This window comes from Dasypus novemcinctus, chromosome 5 (assembly GCF_030445035.2).
Source record: "Dasypus novemcinctus isolate mDasNov1 chromosome 5, mDasNov1.1.hap2, whole genome shotgun sequence".
Classification (NCBI taxonomy): domain Eukaryota; kingdom Metazoa; phylum Chordata; class Mammalia; order Cingulata; family Dasypodidae; genus Dasypus; species Dasypus novemcinctus.
This window is the reverse complement of record NC_080677.1, coordinates 83,420,449-83,447,479: the sequence shown is the minus strand read 5'-3', so window position 1 is coordinate 83,447,479 and position 27,031 is coordinate 83,420,449. Positions and strand designations below refer to the sequence as shown.

The 27,031-nt window shown below is 38.4% G+C and overlaps 1 protein-coding gene across 50 annotated transcripts in view; it reads left to right on the top strand.

Annotated features, from left to right (window-relative positions):
* NRCAM (neuronal cell adhesion molecule) overlaps positions 1-27,031 on the top strand; it is a 286,106-nt gene that overhangs the window by 46,296 nt on the left and 212,779 nt on the right. For all 50 annotated transcript variants that reach the window (XM_058297194.1, XM_058297195.1, XM_071215222.1 and 47 more), the window contains exon 2: positions 16,286-16,433. The gene's annotated coding sequence lies outside the window, so the exon portion shown is untranslated. The remainder of the gene's footprint in view (positions 1-16,285; positions 16,434-27,031) is intronic.

The window sequence follows — 27,031 nt, the reverse complement described above, 5'->3', positions numbered from 1 at the left end:
TTATCTGTATACTTATGTAATTTCAAATCAGAAATTCATGTTTATAAGCACTTTTATTCATTCAAAGCACACTGGTTGTTCTTTTTAGCAAAGCCTTATTCACCCTTTGGGAATGTTCTTAGAAGTAGAAATATTTAAAAGAAATGCTCATCAGCCATCAAGTTTCTGCAAACATTTATTTTGTGTGTGTGTTCAGAAAGCAGAATCTCTGTAGTAATATCTACTGAAATAGGTATTTTTGATGATTGACGGAGGAAGTAAATATTGACTAATGCCAGAGAAAGAGGAGATCAATACATTTCAGGCTACTTCTATTCTCCTCCCAGATTCTTTAATCTGTCACAGATGTTCTAAACCTATATGCCTTTTGTGGATGTGGGTACCTGCAAATTAATATAAATATGTGTGTGTGTATATATAAAATGATGGGATTAAAGAACTGTATAGATACTTAAATATCATTAAAAATCAGTTTCCCTGATTTGTTACTGAATAACTGGAAGATGGCTCTGTCTTACATAAAAATGGAAAACAAATAGAAGTGTATTCACTAGCCCTAGCTTCTCCTCTCTGTAGTCTTTTCTCTCCTTTGTGGTGCTGCGGGAGGGACTCAATATCCACTGGATACCCTGTCCCAAGATCTAAACCTGCTCTCAAGAAAGGATCCAAATTTAATCCTAAATAACTATTTACCTGTATTGTATTAAACTATATCTCTAGTTACAGTATAAAAGGTTTTTTTTTTTTTTACCTTATCCAGAGGAATTTGGGGCTTGGGGCATGGAAGTGGAGACATAATATTTTGGAGGGAAAGGCTATCCTTGCAATGACAGCACTTAGGTGCTCCCATACTCCTCTATCTGGGGCATGTCTTATTTATCAGGAACATATTATTTAGATCTATCTATCATTCTATTGATATATATATATATCTATATCTATATCTATATATATCAGAAATACCCTGCCAGACTCATAAAAAGAAAGATTAAATCTAAGTTCAGATGGGAAGAACAACGTTTGATGGAACAGGCAGTTTCATTTTTCCCTTGGACATTTGGGCCTTAAAATCTAAACTATCTTGCATGTAGGTGTACTAGCAAATAGTGAGGTAGAATGAAAAGCAATGTAAATCATGTATCTTTCACTGAGATGTAAGAAATATGTTAAGAGGAGGAGGTTGCACAGAAGAAAATTATGAAAGTGAACTGGGCAGGATAATGGAAAGAAGAAGCTAACTGGAGATTATCTGAAAATAAAACATCCACCATACTCCCTGGGGAGATTAACCATCAGAAGAGAAGCCTATTGTAAGAACACAATGACTAATGTTATCTTTTAGAACAGTTATGGGGATTAGGGCAGTTCTTTTACTTGAAGTAAAAATGAAGCAATGAATCCAGAGGTGAACGAAAGGCAATCCATATGATATGCATTAACTGGGGTGAACAATGCAAAGTATTGGTGAAACAGTTATACATACATATTTCCTATAGCATCAAAAGGGTGAGGAGGGAGTTTTGGAGGTTACAGGGAGGGAGAATCATTCTCAAAGTAATTTTTCAAATTCAGAACAGAATTTTTTTTAGTGATTGCTTCTTGCCACCGAGTTACTAGAAAGGAATTTGTGTCATCTGCAAAAACCACTACACCGATGGTCAGTTATATTTCCATACTGGAAAGCAAAGCCAGAAAAAAACATCATGACTACATAAATATTAAAATGTTATTAAACATTTTTAACCAATCAAGGTAAGAATTAGACTTCACTACAATTTGAAAATGATGATGGTGGTATATTTTCTAAATGCTTAAATACTCAGTAAGTATTTGCCTTTGTATAAATAAATATACTAGACAAATGCTAGAGAGAAATCTCTCCTTTCAGCCAGTGAGTGGTCAGGCCAATGCGGTCGTCAGGGAGTAAGAACTTGGCAGTGGTGCTGAGCAGCATCAGGTAGCTCTTGTATTGCAGTGATCTTTACATTATGCTTTTCAGTAAAATGTTCAGTCTGAGATCATACCAGGCCCTTGCGTCCCTGGAGAAGCTCATCTGGATGTATTCTGTGAGTGAGCTTTTCTTTCTTCTCAAAATATGTGTTTGATGGAAGTACAGACATCTTTTCTTTGCTCAGAGAATCTCTAGTTCAGAAATATAAACCAGCAAGTCATTTTAAGCTAGGCTTGAACTGTGGAATCATAAAGTACAGATTTGTGGTAGCCAGAACACTGAAGGAATTGGGTAATTGATGTTACCTGGAGGTGGATTTTTGTTCTATATATCACAGCTGAAGCTCCAGTGGATGTGATCTAAGAGGGCCATCTTTTATTCCTCTTCTGAAAGCTGTATGGCTCTTATTGGCCCAATGTTAGTATAAGGAGCTTTCAGTGATAAACTGCTGAGTTTACAGTTTGATGTGTGACATTGAGAAATGCTGCCCACTTTGTGTACTCATGGGCTGCCATAGTAATAGAAAGAGTGGTCAATGACTGTCCGTCGATGGTTTTTAGCCAGGTATGCAGAGTGTCACCTCTGCAACCTGTTAAAAAAAAGAAAAGATCTACCTGCCTGGTGCTGAGATTCTGGGATTGGCATCTAAGTTTAAAAAAAAATTTTACAGGTAATTTTGATGTGAGCCCCCCAGTTGAATTGTTAGAATATTTACCTTGATTGATATAAAATAAAAGAAAAAAAATCCCTGTATGATTGCCTTCTGATAAGAATGTGTGACCTGATGCCATAGAAACATCTCACTGACCATAGAAGTGATGACAAAGCATAGTTGTGATAAAGCAGGGTTCTTTGCCACATGTCTATGATTCAATCTTTTCTTACTTCCCATACCCAAAGGCAGTTCCATCTATCATTGTCAACCATGTTAATTTTACTGGAATCTCTAAAATACTGATTAAAATAGACTCAATGTTACTATAAAAGAAATATGTTGTTTTTGCTGTCCATACTCTACTCCTGGAATTGCATTTGAAATTTTATTTAAAGTGAATAAGGCTTTCAGATCTACTATAGTTACCCATGCTAAATGAAGATGAGTATCTTGACCGATATGGCATATCTAGATGGTCTTACTTGAGGTGCTGGGCTGCACTCTGTCATGGAAGGGTTATTCTTTTGGGGTGGAAAACACAAATGAAATGTTTCTGAAATGTTTATGGAATCTCTCAGAGGTGGAGGGGACTCTGTGGCAGAAGTGTAGTCAGAAGAGTGTAAAAAACACTGAAGATTAAGAAGAATATCACATAAGAGAAAGGATAATTAGGATGTGTGGCAGCCACTCAATTAGGAAACTTTTATTATCTCTTTTATCATGCTCTTTTCTATCTTCCCCATTTCTCATTGTGTTGGGTCTAAGCCCCTTTTGGAGGTTTTAGGGAGCCATTAAATAATTTTCCTGCCTCCCTGCCCCCCCCAATTGCCTCAGTTTGCAGGCATTTGACAAATAAGGCAAAAAAAACCCCAGATAGATGGAGAAAAAGAAATGCCAGAGTTATTACAGTTCAAGTTGAATGGAGAAGGGGCAGATGTACAGTCACAAAGAGCTTCACAGTATTTCTCCCTCAGACACCAAGGTTCACCCTCCCAATCCTACCACAGTCAGTCACCTCATAGAGGCACAGCCTGTCTTCAGAAAGCAGATTGGGAGGCACCCTCCTTGTCAGCGGGCAGTTCCACAAGGACAAGAGGGCCTTAATCAAGAAGACTCGGTTTCTTCTCCCAAATGCTCCATGCTGATGACACACAGGTGTGAGTGACAGGGGAGAAGCTGGGATGTTACACACTTAGTTTACCCTCCTAAGGAATGGAGGGGCTATTCTACCTCTTCAGTGGTGAAGAAGAGGAGTGGGGAATGTCCTTCATCCTCAAAACCCCTCTGCAGTACTTTCACAGCCCTCTGGGGACAGCCCTGGCTGTTCCCCACCAAGCCTGTTTGTGGAAGTGATAGGAGGAGCAAAGTCTCCATAGGACCAGTTTAGTTGGTGTAGGGTGCCAAAGCTGCTAAAGTTCCTGCCACAGTGGACACGTAGAGGCTGAGCCAGAGCCCGTTGATTATTTGCAAGAAGGCTGAGACAGCAGGTGGTGTTAGGAGACAAGGTGACAGCAGTAGCAGGGACTTTCCATTGAGCAAGAAGCTAAAGCAACAGTGTGGGGAAAGGCAGATGAACCTGGGAGAGCACTTGAATTGGGTCCAATTCAGAACCCAATAAATAGATATTGGCTGAATAACTAAATATAATAAATATAAATATACTATATTATATAGTATATAAGATAAATATAATAAATCTATGTTCTCTTCTGTGATTAATTGCCTCCTATGTTCCTACCCTCCTAGCATTCATGGGAGATATGAAAAAAAAAACATCTACTTAGTTCAGAAGGGAGGTTTGAAAATCAATCTAGGCTAAATTAAGTGTTGAGGGGTAAAAATAAAGGAAGATTTTTTAAAAATGTGTGAAACAGAGGGAAAATCAAAGAAGGTTTCCTGGAGGAGGTGAGTTTTGAGTTGTCTGTGGAAGACTATAGTGGTAAGAGGATTTATAAAGAGGAAGGAGTTGTCTGCAAAGATCTCATAGAATCTTAAATTCTGAGTCAAATGGTTTGGGGATAGATTTTAGGCATCTGCAGTGATAGTTTAGTATCATCGTTTTTTTTTTTTAAGAAAATTGATATTTATACTTTGACTTATTCTCCAAACTCTGAGATTGGAAAATTAAGTTAATTATGTCCAGTGTTGACAAGGAGGTAGAGAAACCAACTGGTTTTCTTATACACTCTTAGTGGAAGTTTAAATCATTACAGCCTTTTTGGAAGTCAAATTGATGTTTTTGTTTTTGTTTTCCATCAAAATTTAAAATGCAAATAATCATTTGATGCACAGAAATGTTGTTTTATGGGACTCTACCTATAAGCATAAATATATTTACAAGATTGTTCATTGAAGTTTTGTTTCTAAGAGTGAAAAATTGATTCAACTTAAATATTCATCAATAGTGGAATGGATACATCCATGTTGTGTGTCTGTTAAACAATGTAGATTCATATGTACTATTATGGAAAGGTCTAAAGACACATTTTTACACTGAAAAACTTTGCTGAGGCTCAGGGCCCACCTGGCATATGGCCAGTGCAGAGGTTCAAGTCTCCTCAGTATACACCCACTCCAGCACCAACCACAGGTTCAGTAAAAGTGACAGAAGAGGCATGTGTAGAAAGTCACATCTGAGTCCAACTCCATCACACTCAGGAACACAAATTACAAAGTAGGGCCCACTGACAAGGCACTGAACTCCAGAGCCCTCTGCCATGACTGTAGAACCTGTGTGTCTCCATAGGCCTCAGGAACACCACTACCTGGGATTGCATCTACTTTGGCTGTCTCTGGGATCCTGCTGAGGCATGCATAAGCGTTACCCCTCTGGAGACCTTCTGACTCTTTATAAAATATTCTTAGCCATATAAACTCATTTGTCTTTGCCATTTTGCCCTTTTATTCAAGGTATTTTTCTAGTTGAATCACCAGTTAGTGATTGGTCATAATCACTTGGTGCCAGGGAGGCTCATCCCCAGGAGTCATGTCCCATGTGGGGTGGAAGGTAATGCATTTACTGCTGAGTTTGGCTTAGAGAGTGGCCACATTTGAGCAACATGGAGGCTCTCAGGAGGTAATTCTTAGGCACTCTGCAGCTCTAGGCCTAGTTGAAATTTCAGACACGCAGGCTCATAAGCATAGTCATCAGTAGGGGCATTTTCCTTTGCTTATTTTAACTTAAAAGTTGATCCTAGGTAGAACTGGTACAGAAGAAAAAATCAGTTTCCAGGATCTCAGAACACCCAGTGCAAGACCCCTTTCTCTCCCTCCCAGATAGGGGTTCAATCATTAGCCCCTCCTTTCACACTTGCAGTTATGGGAGGCTCACCCCTCATGAGGTGATCTGTTCTTTACAGGGACAGCTCTCTTTATTATAGAAATCTACTTAGCACTCTATTGAGATAAAATCTTTATCTGGAGAAAGTATGCCTCTAATACACATTAGATGAGCTTTAAAAATTGATCAAAGTACAGCCCCTACCCCAGACCAATTAAATCCCTGGGACTGGGGCCCAAGCATCAGCATGTTTTTGAAAGTGCCTCCAGGGAGTTTCATGTGCAGTGAGAATTGCCAAGCACTGTGTACCAAGAAACCCATCAAATTTTTAAAGCACACGCTCATGTTTCACCTCAATTCTTCTCTAAGAAAATTATCCCCTCCCTACCTATGAAATGGCTTACAATGTTTTAAAGGTCTGTGTGATGAATATCAATTTATACTAAAATCACTATAACAAGACCTTTCCAGTTAATTTTTCAGTTAATTTGGTGAAATATGGTGTGGTGACTAGAATTGTATATGAGGAAACAGATGAAAGTCTAATCATGGGCTATTTCGTTTATACATAAGGGCTTATATTTTTGTGTTTACACTTGAGTTTGTTAGCTTTAAAAGTTAAGGTCTGTTCAGTTGTAGCAGTTGGACTAAAATGGAACACAAGAACATGGATTTGGGAATCTCCTGACTCAGGAATCTATATGCTGAGCAGATTCTTGTGAGCCTGTTTTTTAAATGGCCAGGTTATTCTTTTGACAGTGACAGAAACAAACCAAAGGTGGGACATTTTATACCTGGATTGATTTCGACGGAAACCAGTCAAATGCAGCTCTTTAAAAAGATAGCTATATGGGGCAGAATATAAATTTTTTTGTTTTCAGTGTAGTATTTTTCCTTCCCCCTTCCCCTTCCCTCCCCTGGCCCCTTCCCCTCCCTGGTGTTTTGCTGTCTCTATCCATTCACTGTGTGATCGTCTGTGTCTTTCTTTTTTTGTCTTCTCTTCTCGTTTTCTCCTCTAGGCTTCACTGGGATTCGATCCTGGGGACCTCCAATGTGGAGAGAGGTTCTCTGTTGTTTGCACCACCTCAGTTCCTGGTTTCTGTAGCATCTTGCCTTGACTCTTCCCTGCAGTCTCTCTTTTGTTGCGTCATCATCTTGCTGCGTCACTTGCCGTGAGGGCCTGGCTTGCTGTGTAGGCACTCCTTTACCCGGAGGTCCTGGGGATCAAACCCAGGTGCTCCCATATGGTAGATGGAAGCCCAATTGCTTGAGCCACATCTGCTTCCCTTCACTGTAGTATTAAGAGTTAGAAATTATGATATGGGTAGTGTTAGAGCCTAGGTTTCCTCAAAATGTATGTGCATATTATTTTATCTAACAATTTAATATAAATATAGCCTTCTATTCACAGTTTCTATAGGATGTGAAAGGTTTTTTGTTTGTTTATTTGTTTTTTGCCTAGGGAAATTTAGTTAAACTTGAATTTCTTACCACTGAAATGAGAGTCCATTTCAGGTCCCTCATAAGGTGTTGCCCAAACCACTAGAACAATGGGGGGGAAGGTGTGGATGCCTGAGTTGGTCATTGAGAGGTAGATGGGTGGCCTAGTCCTCAGGTGTGGTGCCTGGAGGCTGGTGTGACTTGAGAGATGGTGCCAGGGGTGAAAATGAACTTGAAGTCTGATGTAGGAATCTATCCAAAGAGGCTCTGCAGAGAGGTCACTCTAAATCTAAGTCAACAGGCAGTGTTAGAGCAGATGGGGCAGTTTGGGGGTAAGGAATGTTGGGAGGACCCCCAGATTTATTATTAAAGTGTGGCTATAGCAGACTGCTACTTAGGAGGAAGCTAGAAAGGCATTGGGCTGATTATTGGGAACAAGTTGTCAATTGACATTACTTTTTTTTTTTATTTAATGCAGAAATATAAAGTATTTTATCCATTTCTTTGAGAAAAAAAATTCAACATTTCTTTTTTTTAACTAAAGTGGTCATAGTGGTCAGCGATCTGAAAATCCTACCTTTTCTGCAGTTTACATTTCTGTTAATACTCTGCACATGTCACCATGACCTTGTTCTTGAGTTCCTGCCTAGCCTCCATTCTCTGACCAAAGAGGGTCTTATCCCTCTGGGGTAGTCCCCTATTCCTTATCTACCTTTATCTTCTGGACAGGTACTTTATATTTTGCCTTGCCACAAGCAGCTCTCTCCATGTCACACTTGTATTTCATTTAACAGTGCCTTGTAGAGGTGGGAGGTGACAAAGATTTGAGAAGGTCCATACCTAAGACAGCCACAGTTCTGCCCCATCTGCCACACACGGTCAACCCAGTTAACTCAAGGAGAACATTTCATTCCAGAAGAGGGTTAGTTCCATTTTTTTTCTTCTTTTAATTCCTTTCAGAGAGTGCTCAGCCTCAGTGAGTAATGAAACACTATGCTCTGTGGCCCTTTTCCAGCTGGGTGCAGTTCCAAAACACACTCAAAGCCAACACTAATTATGCTCAAGGTTTCTTTTTGATAACACAGAGCAAAAACATATGTGAGTGAATATTGAATATTAATTTTCTCTAACAAGAGTGCTATTTTATTAGCTATCTTACTGTGGGTGTGAACTTGCCTTGGTATCTATAAATGGAGACACTGGCATAGAGCCTCACATGTCAGGAAGGGATGATGGTGCCCTCTGGCAGGAAACTTCTAATTTCTTGGGACAGCTTTTCCCACATTCTTGCTTAAAAGCTGGTACCCAGCTCAAAGGCTTGGCAAATAGAGCAAAACTTCATGAATTTGAACCATACTTACAGAGAATCCATGGTTGTTCTATGGGACCATAACAAGTTCATTTTTATATTTTCTATGTATAGTTTTTCTTTGATGAGTCAATGTTTAAACTCATTTGTGAGTTTAATCTAGTTTAAAAACCACTTAAGAGAATTCTGGGCAGTTAAAATATATCAGTTCCATACATACTAATGATCTATGCTTTCCTTAGTACCTGGCATGTAATAATTGGCTCTTAAAAGTTTAATTAATGAATTATTACAAATAATTAAAGAAGCCTCTAAATTTCTTTGTTAAGTAGCATTTTTAAAAGAAATTTGTTATTGCTTTTACTTGAAAATGATAAAATCACATCTGAAATAATATTTTCTTATAAATTTATATCAATCTTATCAATTTATCAATTAATATAAATTTGGGGGGATTTATTATATTAGACCAATGATTCTAAATTATGTTCACGTTAGAATCACCTCGGGGTTCACCAAGCTCAATTAAATCAGAATCTTGGGGTGAGCTTTGGGAATCTGGATTTAATTTTTTTAATAGGTTTATTGAGGAATAATTAACATGCAATCAACTGCATATATTAAAATGGACAATTTGATAAGTTTTGACATATGTATACACTTCTGAAACCACCACCACAGTCAAGGTAGTAAACATATCTGTGGTTTTGAAAGCTCCTTAGGTACTCCTAAATGCCACCAATGTTGACATCTAGTGCAGGAGATTCTCAAAATCATAAGCTGATTAAGGCATAAAACTTGTAGCTGTTCTTCCCATCTAATCTTTAATAGTAGTAAAACATCAATGAAAGCAGTATTTATAATTTCACAGTCCATCCCATTGTCACTTTCAGCACCATAACAGACCATGTAACATAAGAGGGAGGAAGTGTCATTTCTTATGTTGGGTTATTATTATGTTTTACTAAACTACCTTTTACTGTCCTGGGAAGTATTGTCTGCTCCTATGGTCTAGGGTTGAGGACTAATTTGCCCATCTGTCCTGCTCTGATGTTTCCTTTGGAAAGTTCAAACCCTTAACAATAGACTGGGATGAAAGTCAACCAGTGCCCCTGATCACACATAACCAGGCAGACTACAGATGTTAGCAAATGGTGGCACTAGGGCCCTGTTGGGAATAGGCGGACTCCAAGTGGGAATGTGTGCTGGTGTTCCTCTGAGCAGGCACCCTGGACTACTGATAAAAATATCCAGTTAAGGGAAATATAACTTTTTAATTGACTAACGCTTAAGGTAACAATTACCTAAGAATTTTACTGGTTGTTTTACAGCCATTAAATAATGGCACTATGGGAAGCAGATTTGGCCCAATGGATAGGGTGTCCGCTTACCACATGGGAGGTCTGCGGTTCAAACCCTGGGCCTCCTTGACCAGTGTGGAGCTGGCCCATGCATAGTGCTGATGCGCACAAGGAGTGCCATGCCACACAGGGGTGTCCCCCGCATAGGGGAGCCCCATGCGCAAGGAGTGTGCCCTGTAAGGAGAGCCACCCAGTGTGAAAGAAAGTGCAGCCTGCCCAAGAATGGCGCCGCACACATGGAGAGCTGACACAACAAGATGATGCAACAAAATGAAACACAGATTCCCGGTGCCGCTGATAAGGATAGAAGTGGTCACAGAAGAACACGTAGCAAATGGACCCAGAAAGCAGACAACTGAGGGGGAGGAAGGGGAGAGAAAAAAAAAATGGCACTAGTAAAATAGTGCATTTTAGAAAAATAATATAAAGTCACCCAATTGGGATAACATTAATGGCTAATATTAAGTAGGTGGTTAAATAAATATGTTTTTCATGTGATAAAATATGCAACTAGCTGACTTGGGGAAATATTCAGTGTATATTATTAAATGAGAATAGCCAGTTATTAGTACATGCAATATACAACTTATATTTTGGAAAAGTGTCTTTGGAAAAGACACAGGAAAAAATAAAAGATTTGGAAGACATGCACTAAACAATAGTAATTGTTATTTCTGATACTGGAATATAACATTTTATTTTAAGTTCTTTTTATTTTTCATACTTCATTTTTTTATAAAATGAACACACTCTTAATCAGAAAGAAATAAATGCTATTAAAAATCAGCTGCAAAAAGACCCCCAAATAAAATAAAACCCTGCCCAAAACAGTCAAATAAGGGAAAAATTTAAAAATCACTAAAATTCTGAGTTCTAACATAGTGTGCATTACCCAGTAGGAGCACACTAAATATTTGTTGAGAGATTTGAATAAATGGCTGGAGCTAAGCAAAATAAACAACCCCCTGCTCAAGTTGGAACAAATCCAATTCTTTTCAGTCATCAAAGTAAATTTGCTTGTTTATTCTATTAAACTCCAATTTGAGGTAGCAAGGCATTTGTATTACTGTTGAAGTGTGTTGGCTCTTCATTTCGTTTTGACTGATTCCAAATGTTTTTAAGTAAGAGGACTGGACAATATGCAGATAAGCAGGTTTTTGCATATGGGCTGTTGCATTAATTCTTGCCCATTTCAGAAATGCTTCAGTCTTAGGGCTATTATCTCAGGCATGGGAGAAGGCAAGGAATGAGTCCATGCATCATGGTGTGGTGGCTTAAATTTTTATGATGTGTACAATTCGTAGCTAAATAAACTTCCTAAATCCTTGCATGTGTTTCCAATTCTCACCCCCCTCATGGACCTCAGATCTATTCCCTACTTTGGCCAACTTGCTGCTTCGTTTTTGCTTAACTCTCTAGGCTAACACCACTTCTCATCTCCGCTGCTCCATAGAGTCACCTTTCTATTTCTCTTCTTTCTCTCACTGCCAGTGTCAGTGAGGTTGTCAGTATTTGCTGGCTGACCCTAGCCAGAAGTAATTTCTCCCTCTTCTGTGATTTACAATATGTGTATCAGTCACATACTTTCCCATTGCTAGGCCAGGCATGTTCCTGTCCTTGACACATTTCTGTCCTGACCTCTAAATTCCTTGGAACACAACAGTCCCCATGGGGACTCATTTCTGAGACTTTAGGGCATCTCTTATTTCAAGAATATGGAAGAGTATGTAGAGACTTTGGCTTTTACATGGAACACATTTTCACTAAGTGCCCTATCTCTCTTTCTAGATATATTTTATGCGTGTACACTTCACACCTTAAGTTAACTGCCTGGCACTCTATTTAATACCTGAAAACAGGTTCAGAAGGAGAAAGCTGGCCTGAGGTGTAAGTTCTGAGCAGCCAGCGAGTTTGTGGAATTCAAACTGGTGTCCCAGCCAATTGCCGATTCACTACACTTCATGAGTCTCTTCAGGAATTCACTGTATAAAGCCATAACTATAAAGTCACAAATGCCAAGGGTCTACTCCCTCCTGTTTACTCGATCAGTGAAATTTGTCCAAAGAATTTGAAATAACAGAAAATATACATAGCAAGAATTACAGGATCAGATGGCATCTTACGCTAGAAGCTCTTTGAATTGCCAAGTTACTCACACATCCATAGCCATAGTGGAGGGGAAGGGGAAACACATTTCCTTCTTGGAATTGCCATTTTTTCTCATCTCTGAAGCCCAGTGTCTTCTCACAGATTCACAAGAGAAGAAAAGTCTCACTGTTCTGGAAATGTCAGAAAACGTTCCAAAACTAGCTTAGTGTTCCTCCTAGCAACAAATCCAATGACTTCCTCTACATTTCTTCTTGGTGGTACTGTTCTCATGGTTTTTATCATTTTCTGCTACTTTCTAGTCATACGGTCTTGGGCTATTATGCCCTTTCCTGTGCCTCAATTTTCTGTTAATTGGGAATCAAACACCTCATAAAGTTATGAGGATCAAATATATGTCAACTAATTATTAATAGAATAGTACCTGACACCAAGTAAACACTTAATGTATGTTGGCTACATAGTCATTTTATCTTCATAAATAATGGATGAGCCTGTGGGTTGGTGAAAGTAATGTGGACTAATTTGGGCTGGAGTCCTGGCTTTGCCACTTATTAGCTATGATGAATCATTGTGACATCATCTACCATGACTGACATCTAATTTTTTCTTAATCTGTAAAATGGCTAGAAAAATGCTTACCTTTCAGTATTAAATGAGATTACCTCTGTGAAAGTCAATTGCAAAAGGCTATGCAAGATGGTGTTACTATCTCTCAACCTGCCTTTGTGTAGAAGTGGTCGATTATCAGTTGTCTTGGCGTTTCTCATGTCTCCACCACAGCAGTTTGCCTCTTGTGGGTCTACAACAGTAACTGTTGCATGAGGAGATTGAAAAGCTGAGAAAAAAAAAGTAAACCAAGAAGGCCTCTGCATGGCTGTAAACAGAGATGGCGTGAAATCTATGCATTGCCTCACGTACTTTCTTTATAGGCGTGCTCGTCAAAGCCCTCCCTCAAATCTTCAGTCTTACCTTATACAGTGTCAGCTCTGGGAAGACCAGAAATATCCACTTAGAGAAATGAGGATGGGTTGAATTGCTCCAGGCAGGCTTACTGACCACTGTGAGAACTGACAGCTTGACAGCCTGGCAGTAATGGTGGAGACAGAAAAACTAAGAAAAGCAGAATAAAAACTTAAAAAGCCCTTCAGTATGGGGTTTATCAATGTAAGGAGAGATCCCAAGAGGCTTAATGAAAGCTAAATTAGACAAAACAGTGGATATCTTCTTTGGAGAACAATTTCACTTTAGCAAGTGTTGATCAGATGATCTAAAATGGCAGATTCTGCTAATTTCCATGATTGCCTGAGGGAAGGATGAAGCTAACTTGGCTCCGTTTTCGCAATGTGTTTCTCAAACATAACTTCTTGGTCTGTTGCACAGATAATTAGCCTAACTACAAAGTTCATGTTCCCAATTACAGCAACGATGGCCTAATTCCCTCTAATAATGTCAAAACCTAATTTTTCTGGATTTTATATTCTTAGTAAATGTTAAAAACTTTGTCCAGCAAATGAATTGCTTGCTTATGTTAGCTTACATAGCTATTTATAACTTTGAGATGGTTTGTAATCAATTTGGAGAATTATTAATTAGTTTTTCTCTTTGTCTTTACACCATTGTTAACTGGAAATAGTTTTGGTCAGTGTTTTTATCAGTAGTTTGAGTGTCAGTGAAAATGGCATGCTCACCTACTTTGAGGGTGACATGAAATTGAAAGGCAAAAAAGAGTTTTGGAAGATGAGAATTAGGAAGACAAAAGACCAAGGGGTGGGGTCTCAACACCCTAATGAGTGACCCAATCAAAGCCCTAATCATAATTTAGTCACACCCAGGTACAGAGCAGATTACAAACATAATCCAATATCTAATTTTGGAATTCATAACCATATCAAACTGCTACAAGCTCCATAGAGGTCTTAAAAATGGAATGGGCTGTAGGCAGATAGAAGGTCCAATCTGATGACCTTCCAGGTCCCTTCCAACTCTCCAAAATGTGTTTTTATTTTTTATTATCATTCTTTCATTTCTTCCCAGAAGAATCTTTTCCCATTTATTATTAAAACGAGCCCAAAGATAATTCTGTCACAGTATAATTAGGATATGTCTCAGATGTCAGAAACAGGAATGCTATTTTGCATTAGCCTCTTAAATAAAATATTTCTATGTGAAATATTTGTAAATTTGATTTTATTATAGTCAGTAACAATGCTATTTGAATAAAGAAAATAATTTGCATAATGTAAACCTAATGAAGCAGCAAACTGCAACAAGTATATTTCTCTAAGACGATTGGAGATGAGTATAAGAATGTTTACTAAATTTTTCTGAAATAAATCGTAAGTGATGTTCCAGAGATTTCAGCTGAGCTTTTAAACACAGAGGTCAAGAAGGATTGAATCCTGTAGGGTAGTTTTCAGTGATGACTCTTCTGGTAAGTACCTGAGCTGAAGTCTCCAAAATAGTGTAATTAAATTTCTCCGTTGAAACTCTACTAGTTTGGAATTATGTATGCATGTGTGTATATATGTGTTGTGAGGGGAGAACAAAAACCATTCCGTAAAATGCATAATAATCCCCCCAAACAACAGAAATTAGTTATTTATTCTGACATTGTGAAAGCACCAGAGGGACTCCAAGGTGCTTTTTCTCACTTTCCAATGCGAGAATGCATTGTGACAGAAAGGTCTTAGCAGACATTGTGGTAAGTAGCTTCGCCTCCAGCCACCCTGGTAGCTGCCTTTCCTTGGGGCAATAGGTAGTTAGGAGAGAGACTAACTTTGTTAAAATTCTAGTTACAACCATTTTGGGGGCAAAATAAACTCTCTTGGCCTCCATCTCCTCATTTATAAATTGAGGACAATGGGATTATTATTATCTTCATTATTCTTAAGGAGTGGGAACCCTGAGGTTAGTGCTCCTTGCTCAGAGAGCCAAGTCAAAGTTTGGCTCCATGTCTTCCAGTCATACCTAGCCCACACTGAACTTGAGTTGCTCAAGATGTGGCATTATCCTGTCTACCCTACCTCACTGTGAAAACTTGGCTCTCTTACCTTTATCCCGGAAATTCACGAACTATTTAATTTTATAAGATTTTGAATTTTTGGATACTATTAAATTGTAATTGTTTTAAAACAAGCGAGTTATCGATGACAAAAAATGTAGAGAAGAGAGAATGTTAAGAGCTAGAGGAATCTGTGAAGAACATCTTCCTTGACTTTCTTTCCTTTGAAAAAATACTGATTCTTGGGTCTTAGTGTGATTCTTAGTGTCTCAGGCAGGCGACACTAATGTAATTCACCAGGGGTTTATTTGGCCTGGGATAGGAGCTGGCCACCAATATTTGGTCAAAGCTCCCACAGAGGTTCTAATGTGCAAGCAGGGTTGAGAAGCATTTAGCAAGTGTAGAGGGTAGTGGCAGAGACAGGTATAGAACTCTCAGCTTCTGCCCTTCTCACTGCAGAAAACAGAACTTGGCCCTAAGTTCTGATTTAGAAGAGGTTTTCTAAACAGTTTTTTTGGTGATTTTACTCTTTCTCATACAAGTGCAGTATTAAATAAACACACTATTCAAGCACTTCTGTTGGTTCGCTTCTGTTTACTAAAGGTTTTACTCCAGTCCTACTTTAATGCTTTTTCTTTCAATGGTGTGTTCAGCAGTCCCTTTATTTCCACATTCCTTCTTTTCTCACCGTCTTCAAAGCCACCTCTAAACTGTAATTTCATTGCTGAGTTCCCCTCTGACATCATCAGCCTTGATCAAATACTTAGTTCTCCATTGTTTGTCCTCTTCAATCTGTATTAAATTCTTCCCAGCCGTGCCTGTGTGTTGATGTGATTGTAAAGCACAGTGTATTCCCATGAAATATTAGAGCAGAATAAGATCAAGTGCCTTTTTTCCTTTTTGATTTGTGTGCAGTTTGTTTGCTGCTATTTAGGGGTCATTCAGAATTCTTTCCTAACTGAAATGTAATTGGAATTATGTTACCTTTTTTCATTACCTGTTTCCATTTAGTTGTTCAGTGTTTCTTAGACATTGATGTCCTTACCGCTTACAATTAATCATGGTATTTGATAGGTATTAAATTCCCCTTGACAATTTTTGTAGGATAGCAGAATGAAATCTCAGCTTAATAGAATTAACCAACCTAAAACCATTTACATTGTGGTTTTTCCCTTTCAGGAATTTTTGTGAGATTCTTCCTAAGCAATTCTGTTTGCTGAAGACTTTGACCAAAGCTACTCTGAATTGTTGGCATCACCCTGAGGAAAGAGTGGCTTAGGAAATCAGGGAGACATTCAGGAAACTTCTACCTACTAGATTTCTGAAGGTGAGTGGAATCAAGTCTCCTTTGATTTAAGAAGTTGAAATCAGCTGGTTCTGTCTTCCAAAATCTGCATCTTGGAAAAGTGAATAGGAGAATAGGATACTGAAAATTCTCTGCAAACAATTACAAGATTTTCTTTTACAGGAAACTTTTTTAGTAGTTACAAAGGCAATCATTTAGCTATCCTGACCTAACAGAAATTTATTTGAAGTGGAGCTTTGATCTGTGAAGACATGTTTGACTACAAACACACACATACAGACACTCACCCCCCAAAAAATCAGTAATTTTTTTTTCTCACTTAAGAGAAATTTCTTAGGGACATCATCAATCTTAATATCAGCCTTACCTTGTCTCCTAGGATCGATATGAAAACACTTTGTAAACCATGAAGTATTATTTGCATAAGTAAGAAAAATGGTCACATCTATTCCCAAACATTTAGAATCATCTGAAATACACTCATTCATTTTTGGTTCCACTCAATAAACTTTGCTAGGCTCTCTGGAAACAAAGATGGTAAGTCCCTGCTATCAAGGAATATCTGCCTAGTTGAAGAGGCAAATATATGCAAAGATATGACCAAATCCAATATCATAAAAGTATATTGATAAATTTATCAAAATTTATAAAATTGCTTGGTCCAAAATGTAAATCATAATGTAAATCATTGACCATGGTTGGCAGCAATGTTTTAATATTTATACATCAATTGTAACAAATGTATCATCCACACGTAAAATGTTATTAAATGGGGGAAAGGGAAAAGGGGGAGGATGTTGGGTATATGGGAATCCCCTATATTTTGTACATGGCTTTTCTATAACCTAGAGCTTCTTTGGAAACAAAATGAAAAAAAATAAGGCACTGGGGGGGAATAAACAGAGAAAATGTACACAAAAGATAACAGATCTTATAGTGATGAAAGAATGTCAAAATTTTAAAAATTTTATATTTTTGAAATTATTTTTATTCCAATAAAAATTGTTTTTGTATTTTGTTATTTTTAAAACTATCATTATTATTTCATTTTCCAATTAATTGTACTTTTTACTTTCTTAGCTTCATTTTTGAAGAAGTTTAGGATCACTGAAGGGTTACAATGTAGCAAGGGAGGTTCATTGGTGTGGGGTGTCAGTAATGGGGGATGCATGGGAGGAAGTTCACCTGGGGAATACCTATAAGGCATATAAATATGTTCAAGTGTTTATGGGGCATTGTCATAGTGGGCGGAGATTCACACAATAACTGAAAGAATATCAAGTTCCCATCCTGGGGAATTCTGTGACATTCTCTAATGGGACAGCAGGAATCCCCTGTGTACAGGGGTAGTGACTACTGAAGGAGGATGGATCATAGATGGTCTCTTGGTATTGATTACAGTACTTATGAGCCTTTACTTTTGAAATTGAAACTTAGTCTAGTATTTTAGGGTGCCTAAGTGTTATCTCTTGAGAGCCTCCTTGTTGCTCAACGTGTACCCTCTCAAAGTTGAACTCAGCATATAAATGCATTACCTTCCCCACAGCTTGGGACATGATTCCCAGGGTTGAGCATCCCTGGCACTGAGGGATTACTACCAAGCAACAAAAGATGTTGGCCAGAAGAAGGAAAGGGTAAAGAAAAATGAGTTTATGTGGCTAAGAGACTTCAAAGTGGGTTGGGAGGTCATTCCAGAGGTTACACTTATGCATGTCTCAGCAGAATCTATTGACTGCCAAAGTAAATATTGCCTAAAATAGCAGAGACGTCAAAACACTATAGGCAGGGCAGACAGCTCAGGAGTTTGGTGCCCTGCCAGTGGGCCCTACTTGTGAGTTTGTTCTCCCCAGTGTGACAGGTTGGACTCAGTTGTGGTTTCCCTACACATGGCTCCTCTGCCCTTTCTATTTGAACCTCTAGTTAGTGCTAGAGTTGATAGGTGTATGTCCAAAAGACCTAAAATTTTGGACTGTCCATGCACCAGCTGTGTCCTGAATCTCAAAAGATTTGTAACACCTACTCTCCAGTTCATTGGGCTCACCAAGGACAACTAACAAGGAGGTGATGATGGACAACAACCATCCCAAGGAACAGAGAGTGTCTGCAACTGCAAGGAAGATAGTTCCATTCATCTGCCCCCATGGGATCTAAGGCCCTCTCAATTAGAGGTGGAGTGGGCTCCACCAGCCCAGAATCCTCAGGATTGGGGAATGAACGATGGACTAGAGTCGACTTACTGGTATTCTAGTATAGACTTACTGTGATCTAGCAATGGAAGAACTTTTATCATTGATGTGGAGGCAGTGGCCACTGGAAGTTCTGAGGGTAGGGAGAGGGAAAAACAGTAGTAATATGGGGACATTTTCAGGACTTGGGAATTGTCCTGAATGACATTGCAGTGACAGATACAAGCCATTGTATATCTTGTCATAACTTACAAAATTGTGTGAGCATGTAGATGACAATGTAAACTATAATCCACACTTAGTGGCAATGCTTCAAACTGTGTTCATCAATTATAACAAATGTACCACACTAATGAAGGATGTTGTTAATGTGGGAAAATATGGGAGGGGTTGGGAGTGGTGCATATGGGAACCCCCTATATTTTTTATGTAACATTTATGTAATGTAAGTATCTTTAAAAAAATAAAAATAAAAAGTATATTAAAAATAGCATATTTTAAAAAAATAAAAAAAAGAAATATTCACAACAACAACAAAAAGCGCATTAAGGGTGCTGAAGAACAGAAATGGAACAAACTGTAGTCTGGGGTCGGAGGAGTATATGCGTAAAAGCAGGCTTCCTTGAGGAAATGACCCTTGAAGGAGGAATTGGAGTCAGCCAGGTAGAGTGAGGTGGGGTGGAAGAGGTCATTGAAGGTAGGAGCAGTGGGGTGGAACTGTGGAACCCACTTGTGGAATTGACACGTGGTTCATGATGGTTGTGCCGTGAGGTTTAATCCTGATGGCAAAATTACACAGACGTTTCTATATCTCTCCACAGTCAGGACAGTATCTAATGGGTGTTGGTGTGGTGTGTGTTAGGTTGGGGAAGCAGGGAGGGTTTATAAGCTGGAAAATGACATTGGCCTTTTATTTTATTTTTTTTTAAAGATTTATTTAATCCCTCCCCCCCCCCCCCCCCGTTGTCTGTTCTCTATGTCTATTTGCTGCGTCTTGTTTCTGTTGTCGTCAGCTGCATGGGAAGTGTGGGCGGCGCCATTCCTGGGCAGGCTGCACTTTCTTCCCTGCTGGGCAGCTCTCCTTAGGGGTACACTCCTTGCGCGTTCACGGGGGACACCCCTGCGTGGGGGGGCACTCCTTGCGTGCATCAGCACTGCGCGTGGGCCAGCTCCACACGGGTCAAGGAGGCTTGGGGTTTGAACCGCGGACCTCCCATGTGGTAGACGGACACCCTAACCGCTGGGCCAAGTCCGTTTCCTGACATTGGCCTTTTAGATGAATTACCCTGTAGAGTAGAGAATGACTGGAGGTGCATAAGGCTGAAGGAAGGAAGATTCAGCTTGAAATTATCTGGGGACTAGATGAGCCAGCTAGAATTAAGGTATAAACAGTGATAAACAAAAAGAAAAGAAATTTGAAAGAGCTAGAATAAGCTGGGCTTGATTAGGCATGGGAAGTGAGTAAATGTTAAGACTTGGGATTTTCAGGTTACTTGAGTAAAGGGAATTTAATCAGGAAGCTGGCTTATTCCTGAGTAGGAGTGGTACTTTGAGGTATATATGAGACATCTAGGTAGAAATGTCCACCAGTCAGCTGGAAGTGTAAGTCTGGAGGTGAGGGAAAAGGTCAGAACTAGAAACACTGACTTTGGGAGTTAAAGGCTGTAGTTTACAATGTATTTTTAAATATAAATTAGATTGTCTGCTTAAGTTTTCCATATTAACCATGCATGTACTTAGACACAATGCACCTCATTCTCAATTTCCATTTTATTTTGACATTATCTTTTGTTTCATTTGTATCTGTAATTGTTGGTCTTATTGTCTTAGCATGATAAATTAGATTTTTCCTAGGGACAAATGTGGTGGCCTTTTTAGTTTGATGAAAGGAAATTTAAACCAGTATTTTAAAAACAATGTAAATTCTAAACTTTAGAAGAATTACGAGACTGTGCGGTTCTCCATTTTAATTACGAATAGTTATAGAAATTATTTAAGAAAGGTGTTTTGCATTCCAGAGTTGCTCTTTTTCTGTCTAAATCATGGTTTCCTGTCAATTTCTCATTTTCATTGCCCTGCCCAGTATTTCAGCTTTGCTTCTGGGAGACTGATCAGGGTTTCCCTGCATTCTTTAGTGGGGTGGTGCCAGAGCCCCTCCCATTGAATCTTCCCAGCATCCACTCAGCACGTTAAGGGCCTGTTAAAACAGAGGCTGCACTGTTTAAGATCAAGTCCGCCCAAGATAGACTTTTGAAATACATTATTCAGAACTTTCTTTGAGGGAATGTCATGGGTAAAAAATTTAAATTTAAATAATAATAGCACTATTTTGAGTGAATTTTATTTGATTAATATTTTAATTAGTTTACTGACTTTTTCCTTAAGACCTGTTGGAAAATTACAAAATGCTCCCCTTTTACACTTTATAGTTCACTTCATATCATCTTTCCAAGAACTATAAAGATCAGGCTAATCTATCACTTTCATTTTTATATGCAAGAGAATTAACTTTAAAGCAAAATTAAATAACTTAATGCTAACAGCTGGGTCTCTAACATCGTCCTTTCCACCTCATTTTTTTTCCTTCTCATTCCTAATCCTTATTGAACTGTGAAGTTATCTCTATGTCTTAGAATAGAGAATTGAATTAAGTAAATCAGTTTATACCAATGATATTTGCTTTGGTTAATCCCTCTAGACTCAACAAACAGATTTTGCTTTAATACTGAATTAAGGTTTTATTATTATTTTTAAAAAATTTTAACATGAACTTTGTTTTTGGCTTCCTTTACTTTATAGTTTTTCGGTTCTACCACTAAAATGAAGAATTGGAACAGAATCAAAACTACCTGTGTTTAAATTCCAGTTTAAAAGAAAGACATTCATCAATGATTTTAAAACCAAAATGTAAGCACATATATTGATGATTTGGTCAAATATACTTCAGTATCCTGTGAAAATAATGTGTGGAAAAACGAGTTTATAGAAATGCTGAGTTGGTGTAACTTAGAATGACGGCACATGCATGCAAGTTGTAGGTGGTCTAAAAGACAATGAATTGTTCTCTGAAATACACAGTATGGTCAGTCATTGCTGTGAAACCAGTGGGCTGTAAATTGTCCGGGTGTGTATACAAAACATGATTCACTCATCGCAAAAGCTGCCAGTAACAATAGGAATTTCTTCTCATTTATGTGCAGGACACAAGGACCATCTCTCCCTGTTTCCATCTCTTTTTGCCTGCCTCTTTCTGCCTCTTTTTCTCTTTGCCTCTGACTCTTTTTGTCTCACTCATATTCTCTGTGTGATAGACACACACTCATATGATGGCTCCTGAGAAAACCTGAGACATTTGACAGTTTGTATTTTATGTAACTGGCAGTAGGAACAGTGTATTATGGGTATGTGAAGCAGCTTTCAGCACCCTTCCTTTGGTAAGGGGTGCGAGTGATGGGGAGACATTGACTGATGACAGTGTCTCAGTATTTGCCCTCTGTGTAGCTTGGCTGCGTTGAGGAGAACAGCAGCACACACAGGGAGAAACGGAGAAGAAACTAGAAAGACAATGAACGCAAAGATGACATGATGGCTGCAAAAGGGCAAGTCAACTTCCACGTACCATAGTTGTTTCACGTGCTGGTGGGGTCTTCTTTTGAGCTATTACTAAGGATGAAATACAGAATGCAACAGTATTCAGTGGCTGCCCTCTGCTCAGTTTCCAAAGTGAGTTGTAAGTGCCATACTGCAAACAAAGCAATAGATAGAGTTCATGTTACTTTTAGAGCTGCTACTTTAAAGTATTAAGAGTTCAAAATGATGCTCACAACTGTCCTCCTCTACCTTGTGGTTAGAGCATATAACTCTGCAGGAGGAGGGTTGTGCAGGGAAAACTGCTATTGGAAAGCACATGCCATGTGTGAGTTGCTAGGGTGACACTTTTGAATGGGCAGTATTCCAATAGGCTTGAATCATATTTAACAGTAAAATGTGTTACCCTGTGCCCTTCTGTAGCTTGGGATTTTAAAAAGAAAGGAGAGTGGAAATGCTGAGCCACCAACTTCTGATTCAAATTCAGCCCCACCATAGAGGTCATAGAATTCACATCAGCAGTTTGTAGTCCATTTTGGCAGAGGACAATGACAACAGATTTCTAATTGGATAATATCCTGCTACATTTGAATTTTCACTCTTCAGTGCCTTTTGCTATTTAGGTACTTTCAAAAAATTAATCTTGATTCAGGTGTATTATTAACTTTTTGAACCCCAGCTACTGCACTAATATCTTGCTGCTCATGTTAAAATGAGAATGGTGACTAGAGAATTTATTTTTGCATTAGTTAATAGACTAGGAAGACAGCGTAATATGAATTAATGACTCTTCACATTTTCCCATAATGTAAGCTGGATTCTTTATCCCCTGGGGATATACTTCAAATTCATGCCCTTATAAACCATTCATGCTAGTTATTGACTTTCTAGCTTTTTAAAGGCTTCTACATAATAGATAATTAGATAATAAATAATAAATAATTTTGATGTTAAGCGTTAAAAACATTTTTGATCGTTTTCATTATAAAATGGAAAAATAAAATAGAACTCCTCTTCACAATCAAGAGATACATATTTATGCAGTTTTTTTTTTTTAGGTAAGAGTCATCTAGAAGCAATTATCTTTTTAATATGCTTTAGAAAATAAAACTTAGGAGGAAAGATTGAGGATAAAAGCATTATTGAGGATGCGGAACTACTGACAGATGGCTATCTATTCACCTTTCATTTAGAAGTAGCTATGGAGAGACAATTCAGAAGATTATCATTGATAGAAGTATTTAAAATGGCAAAATCCACTTGGATAAAAATTTTCAGGTTCCCATATTTCAAATTATTCCTTCTCCCCTCTGGTCCTCTCTTTGCAGTCAAGGGTTCCACATTTTCTTTAGAGTCATTATATTAGTGTATGTGTCAGAAAGAATGGGAGACAGAAGCGAGAGAGAGGCCAAGAGAAAGAGATAAAAAAGGGAAAAGATAGATATTCCTTACGTTGCACATAAATCAAAGCCATATTCTCCATCCACCCACCTCAGTCTTATTTCTTTGATTTCTTTGGCATTAAAGCTATATGATTTCTATAACTTAGAAGCCCATAAACAGGTACACAGAGCCATATCCTAAGTTGGGGATCAGATGATAGAGTCACTGTAGTAGATGCTGCCACCCAGATCCCTCCCCACCTTCAAGAACGAAGCACTCATTTCCCAGCAGATAGCTCCCTGATGAGTCTCTCCTTTTGGAGATGGCCTTCAGCCTTCAGCCAAAGAGAGCTACCTCACCACTTGCCCCAGCATACATTCAATGACTTATTGATTTAGGATGCAAAGGTCCTTGAACCAATAGGCACAACTCCATAGGACCTAAAGAATCCACTGATGCTTTGGTTAGGCCTGCACCACAGCCTATCTTCTCCCATTGCCTTGTCCTGCTTTGCTCACTCCCCCACAGGTGCTAATACCCATAGTCTTTACCATTAAAATTCCTGCATGCAAATTCCCTGCATGAACCAGGCAATATATGTGAATATGTGATTTTGCATCTCTATAGCATTTCAATAAGGAATCATAATAAAGCTCTGAAAAATCTACCCCAGGCCCTTCCTGTGAAATAAGAATACTTACCTCTTAGAGCTGTTGCCAGGACTTGATAGCAAAGTATTCTTGCTTGGCACATCAGAAACAATTATTAAATTATAGCTACTAATATAATTACCAGTAATTGTCTACAAATCATCCATAAATACTGCATTGGTTCTGACCAATTTGTTATAACACAGAATACTTTTGGATATTTTTATTACAAAATTTACTTTATTAGAATATGGAGGTTAATAAAAGATGAATCACCTGTAAATTTAAATAATTCTTTCATACTCTATGTAAAGTATGTGGAGAAGAGAATCTAAAGGAGGTCCTCATAGTAAAAGTTAAAGGACCTGGAATTGTTTAAGATAAGACTGAAGCATGACTTACCTTCTATCAAAGTAAACTGAGGTCTTTGGGGAAGGGGTTATTGGATGTTTTTTGTTCTTGTTCACAGAGGACAGAACATAATTAGCGGAGACATAAATTAAAGGAGGAAGATAGTTGGATCTGTATCAAGGGAACTCTTCTGTTCTTGGATGATAAAATACCAGAAGGAGCTTGTACAATATATACTTTAAAAATCTTCAAAAAAAGAAAAACATAAGTGTTTAATCCTGCACTGAAAGTCTTCTCAGACATTTTATGGAAGACTCTTTGAACTCTGTGCTTCTGTAAATTCAGAAATAATTTCCTAGGAATTTATACATGTATGCTTTGTTTTGCAAATAGGAGAAAATAACTAATATTTATCCACATTCATTTTCTTTTTTTTTTTAAGATTTTTATTTATTTCTCCCCTCTCCCTCCATTGTCTGCTCTCTATGTCCATTCACTGTGTGTTCTGTGTCTGCTTCTATTCTCATTAGGCTGCTCCAGAACCAATCTTGGGATCTTCCAGAGTGGGAGAGAGGTGCTCATTCTCTTGCGCCACCTCAGCTCCCTGGTCTGCTGCATCTCTTATTCTCTCTCCTCTGTGTCTCTTTTTGTTGCATCATCTTGCTGCACCAGCTTTCTGCATGAACCAGCACTCCTGCTTGGGCCAGTACGTGTGGGCCAGCACTCTGCATGTGTCAGCTTGCCTTCACCAGGAGGCCCTGTTCAAACCTTAGACCTCCTATATGGTAGACAGGAGCCCAATTGCTTGAGCCACATTTGCTTCCCCATTTTCTTTTTTTTTTTTTTTCCCCATTTTCTGTATAACTAAATTTCTTATAGGATCTTTGAAAGTGCTCATATATACCGTGTGTTGTTTTTCTGAAAATGTAGCAAATCTTTCTCAAAGAATAAGTATCTTTATGCATATTTTAAAATTGACAATATAGTGTCATATTTTTCAGTCTCATGTATGCCATCTATTTATATTCTATAAATTAAAGACTGCCATCTTTGGCCATTTGTGTATCCCCAGTGTGAGCTCTTCTGTAACTATGGTCTTGGGATGACATTGCTGAAATACTCACAAATGTTAAATCACTTTGAAGGCCTTTAGAACAACAACAACAACTCTAGAACTTTGGAAAAGAAATTATTTTTCAATCAATTGCTTAGAGATAAGATAAAAAGAATGAATATGGGCCTAGGTTTTTAGACTAAATGCTCTTTTAAGATCTTTATGTCAGAGGATAAGAGGAAACCACTAAGAATTTTCTAAATTACTAATGCATATATTGGATTTTGTGTTTTCTCCTTGGTAGGTCTGGTCAAATAAAAGCAGACAGAGCCAGTGTGGTACAGATGAAAGAGCACTACTGGGCTGGAAGCCAAAATGTCTGATTCTCATTCTATTTCAGCCACTAATTAGCTAAGGGCCTTGAGCAGATCACTCAACCTTTTTGGGCCTCAGTTTCCTTGCTTGAATGATGAGCTTTACATAATTTCTAAGACCTTTTCCAGCTTTCCATCATGTGGTCTCAGCCTCATTTTAACCAAAGTATCTCTGTCAAATGAGAAAACTGAGCATAGGGGACATGTTTCCAAATCCTAATGTAATAAGCCAAAAATAGGGACAAAAATTCAAAATTCTTTAGGGTCCTGTTTTCGTGTTCTACATCCATGTTACTAAATGTGTGGTCTGTGACCAGCGGCTTGGGCATCACCTGGGAGCTTGTTTAAAATGCAGTATCTCAGACTCACTGACTTAGAATCTACATTTGAACAAGATACCCAGTTGAAGAAGTACCATAATCAGACATTTTAGCCTGTGAAGTACAAATATGTAATGGTTTGCTTTCATTCCTATCACTGCCTTCAGATCTCTATCAAATCCTTCTTGCCTTTGAAGAGATCTCTAGCAGAGCTGATAGATTTTAGTCATTTTCAAGTTTTAAAAGTTTAATATAGCCTAGTCCATTTAAAAAATTTCAAACTCTTATGCAAATAAAAGGTTTTCCTTCTCCCAGGCCCAGGTTGTGCTTTTCTATATATATATATATATATATATTTTTTTTTTTTCCCCCCTCATAAACCAAATGTACCACGGAGTTGATCCTGAGTGTGTTATCATGATGCTCATTTTCCAGAATAAGGAATTCAGTTGGCCTACTCGGTGTCAGTAAAACTCAGAAGTAAAACTCAACCACAGGGAAGTGGATGTAGTTCAAGCAATTGAGCTCCCACCTACCACATGGGAAGTCCTGGGTTTGGTTCCTGAGGCCTCCTGGAGAAGATGAGCAAAACAGCGGGCTGGAGTGATGGATAGACACAGTGAGCTGACACAACAAGATGACACAACAAGGAGACACAAAGAGGAAAGACAATGAGAGACACAATAAATCAGGGAGATAAAATAGCTCAAGCG